This window comes from Lasioglossum baleicum, unplaced genomic scaffold, assembly GCF_051020765.1.
Source record: "Lasioglossum baleicum unplaced genomic scaffold, iyLasBale1 scaffold0026, whole genome shotgun sequence".
Lineage (NCBI taxonomy): Eukaryota > Metazoa > Arthropoda > Insecta > Hymenoptera > Halictidae > Lasioglossum > Lasioglossum baleicum.
This window is the reverse complement of record NW_027469086.1, coordinates 2,014,120-2,021,850: the sequence shown is the minus strand read 5'-3', so window position 1 is coordinate 2,021,850 and position 7,731 is coordinate 2,014,120.

Genomic DNA, 7,731 nt, shown 5'->3' with positions numbered 1-7,731 from the left:
TGCATCCCGCAGGCTAGTCGAGTAAAAACACGTGCGAGGTTTTGTGGGATGCGCATGCGCAGGTTTTTTGGGATGCGCATGGCTAGTCGAGCAAAAACACGTGCGAGAGGATGCATCCCGCAGGGTAGTCGAGAAAAACACGTGCGAGAGGATGCATCCCGCAGGCTAGTCGAGCAAAAACACGTGCGAGAGGATGCATCCCGCAGGCAAGTCGAGTAAAAACACGTGCGAGAGGATGCATCCCGCAGGCTAGACGAGTAAAAACACGTGCGAGGTTTTGTGGGATGCGCATGCGCAGGTTTTGTGGGATGCGCGTGCGCAGGTTTTGTGGGATGCGCATGCGCAGGTTTTTTGGGATGCGCATGGCTAGTCGAGCAAAAACACGTGCGAGAGGATGCATCCCGCAGGCTAGTCGAGTAAAAACACGTGCGAGAGGATGCATCCCGCAGGCTAGTCGAGTAAAAACACGTGCGAGGTTTTGTGGGATGCGCATGCGCAGGTTTTGTGGGATGCGCATGCGCAGGTTTTTTGGGATGCGCATGGCTAGTCGAGCAAAAACACGTGCGAGAGGATGCATCCCGCAGGGTAGTCGAGAAAAACACGTGCGAGAGGATGCATCCCGCAGGCTAGTCGAGCAAAAACACGTGCGAGAGGATGCATCCCGCAGGCAAGTCGAGTAAAAACACGTGCGAGAGGATGCATCCCGCAGGCTAGTCGAGTAAAAACACGTGCGAGGTTTTGTGGGATGCGCATGCGCAGGTTTTTTGGGATGCGCATGGCTAGTCGAGCAAAAACACGTGCGAGAGGATGCATCCCGCAGGGTAGTCGAGAAAAACACGTGCGAGAGGATGCATCCCGCAGGCTAGTCGAGCAAAAACACGTGCGAGAGGATGCATCCCGCAGGCAAGTCGAGTAAAAACACGTGCGAGAGGATGCATCCCGCAGGCTAGTCGAGTAAAAACACGTGCGAGGTTTTGTGGGATGCGCATGCGCAGGTTTTGTGGGATGCGCATGCGCAGGTTTTTTGGGATGCGCATGGCTAGTCGAGCAAAAACACGTGCGAGAGGATGCATCCCGCAGGGTAGTCGAGTAAGAACACGTGCGAGAGGATGCATCCCGCAGGCTAGTCGAGCAAAAACACGTGCGAGAGGATGCATCCCGCAGGCTAGTCGAGTAAAAACACGTGCGAGAGGATGCATCCCGCAGGCTAGTCGAGTAAAAACACGTGCGAGAGGATGCATCCCGCAGGCTAGTCGGGTAAAAACACGTGCGAGAGGATGCATCCCACAGGCTAGTCGAGTAAAAACACGTGCGAGGATTTGTGGGATGCGCATGCGCAGGTTTTGTGGGATGCGCATGCGCAGGTTTTGTGGTATGCGCATGCGCAGGTTTTGTGGGATGCGCATGCGCAGGTTTTTTGGGATGCGCATGGCTAGTCGAGCAAAAACACGTGCGAGAGGATGCATCCCGCAGGCTAGTCGAGTAAAAACACGTGCGAGAGGATGCATCCTGCAGGCTAGACGAGTAAAAACACGTGCGAGGTTTTGTGGGATGCGCATGCGCAGGTTTTGTGGGATGCGCGTGCGCAGGTTTTTTGGGATGCGCATGGCTAGTCGAGCAAAAACACGTGCGAGAGGATGCATCCCGCAGGGTAGTCGAGTAAAAACACGTGCGAGAGGATGCATCCCGCAGGCTAGTCGAGCAAAAACACGTGCGAGAGGATGCATCCCGCAGGCAAGTCGAGTAAAAACATGTGCGAGGTTTTGTGGGATGCGCATGCGCAGGTTTTGTGGGATGCGCATGCGCAGGTTTTGTGGGATGCGCATGCGCAGGTTTTTTGGGATGCGCATGGCTAGTCGAGCAAAAACACGTGCGAGAGGATGCATCCCGCAGGCTAGTCGAGTAAAAACACGTGCGAGAGGATGCATCCCGCAGGCTAGTCGAGCAAAAACACGTGCGAGAGGATGCATCCCGCAGGCTGGTCGAGCAAAAACACGTGCGAGAGGATGCATCCCGCAGGCTAGTCGAGTAAAAACACGTGCGAGAGGATGCATCCTGCAGGCTAGTCGAGTAAAAACACGTGCGAGAGGATGCATCCCGCAGGCTAGTCGAGTAAAAACACGTGCGAGAGGATGCATCCGGCAGGCTAGTCGGGTAAAAACACGTGCGAGAGGATGCATCCCGCAGGCTAGTCGAGTAAAAACACGTGCGAGGTTTTGTGGGATGCGCATGCGCAGGTTTTGTGGGATGCGCATGCGCAGGTTTTGTGGGATGCGCATGCGCAGGTTTTTTGGGATGCGCATGGCTAGTCGAGCAAAAACACGTGCGAGAGGATGCATCCCGCAGGCTAGTCGAGTAAAAACACGTGCGAGAGGATGCATCCTGCAGGCTAGACGAGTAAAAACACGTGCGAGGTTTTGTGGGATGCGCATGTGCAGGTTTTGTGGGATGCGCGTGCGCAGGTTTTTTGGGATGCGCATGGCTAGTCGAGCAAAAACACGTGCGAGAGGATGCATCCCGCAGGGTAGTCGAGAAAAACACGTGCGAGAGGATGCATCCCGCAGGCTAGTCGAGCAAAAACACGTGCGAGAGGATGCATCCCGCAGGCAAGTCGAGTAAAAACACGTACGAGAGGATGCATGCCGCAGGCTAGTCGAGTAAAAACACGTGCGAGGTTTTGTGGGATGCGCATGCGCAGGTTTTGTGGGATGCGCATGCGCAGGTTTTTTGGGATGCGCATGGCTAGTCGAGCAAAAACACGTGCGAGAGGATGCATCCCGCAGGGTAGTCGAGTAAGAACACGTGCGAGAGGATGCATCCCGCAGGCTAGTCGAGCAAAAACACGTGCGAGAGGATGCATCCCGCAGGCTAGTCGAGTAAAAACACGTGCGAGAGGATGCATCCCGCAGGCTAGTCGAGTAAAAACACGTGCGAGAGGATGCATCCCGCAGGCTAGTCGAGTAAAAACACGTGCGAGGTTTTGTGGGATGCGCATGCGCAGGTTTTGTGGGATGCGCATGCGCAGGTTTTGTGGTATGCGCATGCGCAGGTTTTTTGGGATGCGCATGCGCAGGTTTTTTGGGATGCGCATGGCTAGTCGAGCAAAAACACGTGCGAGAGGATGCATCCCGCAGGCTAGTCGAGTAAAAACACGTGCGAGAGGATGCATCATGCAGGCTAGACGAGTAAAAACACGTGCGAGGTTTTGTGGGATGCGCATGCGCAGGTTTTGTGGGATGCGCGTGCGCAGGTTTTTTGGGATGCGCATGGCTAGTCGAGCAAAAACACGTGCGAGAGGATGCATCCCGCAGGGTAGTCGAGTAAAAACACGTGCGAGAGGATGCATCCCGCAGGCTAGTCGAGCAAAAACACGTGCGAGAGGATGCATCCCTCAGGCAAGTCGAGTAAAAACACGTGCGAGAGGATGCATCCCGCAGGCTAGTCGAGTAAAAACACGTGCGAGGTTTTGTGGGATGCGCATGCGCAGGTTTTGTGGGATGCGCATGCGCAGGTTTTTTGGGATGCGCATGGCTAGTCGAGCAAAAACACGTGCGAGAGGATGCATCCCGCAGGGTAGTCAAGTAAAAACAAGTGCGAGGTTTTGTGGGATGCGCATGCGCAGGTTTTGTGGGATGCGCATGCGCAGGTTTTGTGGGATGCGCATGCGCAGGTTTTTTGGGATGCGCATGAGCAGGTTTTTTGGGATGCGCATGGCTAGTCGAGCAAAAACACGTGCGAGAGGATGCATCCCGCAGGCTAGTCGAGTAAAAACACGTGCGAGGTTTTGTGGGATGCGCATGCGCAGGTTTTGTGGGATGCGCATGCGCAGGTTTTTTGGGATGCGCATGGCTAGTCGAGCAAAAACACGTGCGAGAGGATGCATCCCGCAGGCTAGTCGAGTAAAAACACGTGCGAGAGGATGAATCCCGAAGGCTAGTCGAGTAAAAACACGTGCGAGAGGATGCATCCCGCAGGCTAGTCGAGCAAAAACACGTGCGAGAGGATGCATCCCGCAGGCTGGTCGAGCAAAAACACGTGCGAGAGGATGCATCCCGCAGGCTAGTCGAGTAAAAACACGTGCGAGAGGATGCATCCTGCAGGCTAGTCGAGTAAAAACACGTGCGAGAGGATGCATCCCGCAGGCTAGTCGAGTAAAAACACGTGCGAGAGGATGCATCCCGCAGGCTAGTCGGGTAAAAACACGTGCGAGAGGATGCATCCCGCAGGCTAGTCGAGTAAAAACACGTGCGAGGTTTTGTGGGATGCGCATGCGCAGGTTTTGTGGGATGCGCATGCGCAGGTTTTGTGGGATGCGCATGCGCAGGTTTTTTGGGATGCGCATGGCTAGTCGAGCAAAAACACGTGCGAGAGGATGCATCCCGCAGGCTAGTCGAGTAAAAACACGTGCGAGAGGATGCATCCTGCAGGCTAGACGAGTAAAAACACGTGCGAGGTTTTGTGGGATGCGCATGCGCAGGTTTTGTGGGATGCGCGTGCGCAGGTTTTTTGGGATGCGCATGGCTAGTCGAGCAAAAACACGTGCGAGAGGATGCATCCCGCAGGGTAGTCGAGAAAAACACGTGCGAGAGGATGCATCCCGCAGGCTAGTCGAGCAAAAACACGTGCGAGAGGATGCATCCCGCAGGCAAGTCGAGTAAAAACACGTGCGAGAGGATGCATCCCGCAGGCTAGTCGAGTAAAAACACGTGCGAGGTTTTGTGGGATGCGCATGCGCAGGTTTTGTGGGATGCGCATGCGCAGGTTTTTTGGGATGCGCATGGCTAGTCGAGCAAAAACACGTGCGAGAGGATGCATCCCGCAGGGTAGTCGAGTAAAAACACGTGCGAGAGGATGCATCCCGCAGGCTAGTCGAGCAAAAACACGTGCGAGAGGATGCATCCCGCAGGCTAGTCGAGTAAAAACACGTGCGAGGTTTTGTGGGATGCGCATGCGCAGGTTTTTTGGGATGCGCATGGCTAGTCGAGCAAAAACACGTGCGAGAGGATGCATCCCGCAGGCTAGTCGAGTAAAAACACGTGCGAGAGGATGCATCCTGCAGGCTAGACGAGTAAAAACACGTGCGAGGTTTTGTGGGATACGCATGCGCAGGTTTTGTGGGATGCGCGTGCGCAGGTTTTTTGGGATGCGCATGGCTAGTCGAGCAAAAACACGTGCGAGAGGATGCATCCCGCAGGGTAGTCGAGTAAGAACACGTGCGAGAGGATGCATCCCGCAGGCTAGTCGAGTAAAAACACGTGCGAGGTTTTGTGGGATGCGCATGCGCAGGTTTTGTGGGATGCGCATGCGCAGGTTTTGTGGGATGCGCATGCGCAGGTTTTTTGGGATGCGCATGGCTAGTCGAGCAAAAACACGTGCGAGAGGATGCATCCCGCAGGGTAGTCGAGTAAAAACACGTGCGAGAGGATGCATCCCGCAGGCTAGTCGAGCAAAAACACGTGCGAGAGGATGCATCCCGCAGGCTAGTCGAGTAAAAACACGTGCGAGAGGATGCATCCCGCAGGCTAGTCGAGTAAAAACACGTGCGAGGTTTTGTGGGATGCGCATGCGCAGGTTTTGTGGGATGCGCATGCGCAGGTTTTGTGGGATGCGCATGCGCAGGTTTTTTGGGATGCGCATGGCTAGTCGAGCAAAAACACGTGCGAGAGGATGCATCCCGCAGGGTAGTCGAGTAAAAACACGTGCGAGAGGATGCATCCCGCAGGCTAGTCGAGCAAAAACACGTGCGAGAGGATGCATCCCGCAGGCTAGTCGAGTAAAAACACGTGCGAGAGGATGCATCCCGCAGGCTAGTCGAGCACAAACACGTGCGAGAGGATGCATCCCGCAGGCTAGTCGAGCAAAAACACGTGCGAGAGGATGCATCCCGCAGGGTAGTCGAGTAAAAACACGTGCGAGAGGATGCATCCCGCAGGCTAGTCGAGCAAAAACACGTGCGAGAGGATGCATCCCGCAGGCAAGTCGAGTAAAAACACGTGCGAGAGGATGCATCCCGCAGGCTAGTCGAGTAAAAACACGTGCGAGGTTTTGTGGGATGCGCATGCGCAGGTTTTTTGGGATGCGCATGCGCAGGTTTTGTGGGAGGCGCATGCGCAGGTTTTTTGGGATGCGCATGGCTAGTCGAGCAAAAACACGTGCGAGAGGATGCATCCCGCAGGCTAGTCGAGTAAAAACACGTGCGAGAGGATGCATCCCGCAGGGTAGTCGAGTAAAAACACGTGCGAGAGGATGCATCCCGCAGGCTAGTCGAGCAAAAACACGTGCGAGAGGATGCATCCCGCAGGCAAGTCGAGTAAAAACACGTGCGAGAGGATGCATCCCGCAGGCTAGTCGAGTAAAAACACGTGCGAGGTTTTGTGGGATGCGCATGCGCAGGTTTTTTGGGATGCGCATGCGCAGGTTTTTTGGGATGCGCATGGCTAGTCGAGCAAAAACACGTGCGAGAGGATGCATCCCGCAGGCTAGTCGAGTAAAAACACGTGCGAGAGGATGAATCCCGAAGGCTAGTCGAGTAAAAACACGTGCGAGAGGATGCATCCCGCAGGCTAGTCGAGCAAAAACACGTGCGAGGTTTTGTGGGATGCGCATGCGCAGGTTTTGTGGGATGCGCATGCGCAGGTTTTTTGGGATGCGCATGCGCAGGTTTTTTGGGATGCGCATGGCTAGTCGAGCAAAAACACGTGCGAGAGGATGCATCCCGCAGGCTAGTCGAGTAAAAACACGTGCGAGAGGATGCATCCTGCAGGCTAGTCGAGTAAAAACACGTGCGAGAGGATGCATCCCGCTGGCTAGTAGAGTAAAAACACGTGCGAGAGGATGCATCCCGCAGGCTAGTCGGGTAAAAACACGTGCGAGAGGATGCATCCCGCAGGCTAGTCGAGTAAAAACACGTGCGAGGTTTTGTGGGATGCGCATGCGCAGGTTTTGTGGGATGCGCATGCGCAGGTTTTGTGGGATGCGCATGCGCAGGTTTTTTGGGATGCGCATGGCTAGTCGAGCAAAAACACGTGCGAGAGGATGCATCCCGCAGGCTAGTCGAGTAAAAACACGTGCGAGAGGATGCATCCTGCAGGCTAGACGAGTAAAAACACGTGCGAGGTTTTGTGGGATGCGCATGCGCAGGTTTTGTGGGATGCGCGTGCGCAGGTTTTTTGGGATGCGCATGGCTAGTCGAGCAAAAACACGTGCGAGAGGATGCATCCCGCAGGGTAGTCGAGAAAAACACGTGCGAGAGGATGCATCCCGCAGGCTAGTCGAGCAAAAACACGTGCGAGAGGATGCATCCCGCAGGCAAGTCGAGTAAAAACACGTGCGAGAGGATGCATCCCGCAGGCTAGTCGAGTAAAAACACGTGCGAGGTTTTGTGGGATGCGCATGCGCAGGTTTTGTGGGATGCGCATGCGCAGGTTTTTTGGGATGCGCATGGCTAGTCGAGCAAAAACACGTGCGAGAGGATGCATCCCGCAGGGTAGTCGAGTAAGAACACGTGCGAGAGGATGCACCCCGCAGGCTAGTCGAGCAAAAACACGTGCGAGAGGATGCATCCCGCAGGCTAGTCGAGTAAAAACACGTGCGAGAGGATGCATCCCGCAGGCTAGTCGAGTAAAAACACGTGCGAGAGGATGCATCCCGCAGGCTAGTCGAGTAAAAACACGTGCGAGGTTTTGTGGGATGCGCATGCGCAGGTTTTGTGGGATGCGCATGCGCAGGTTT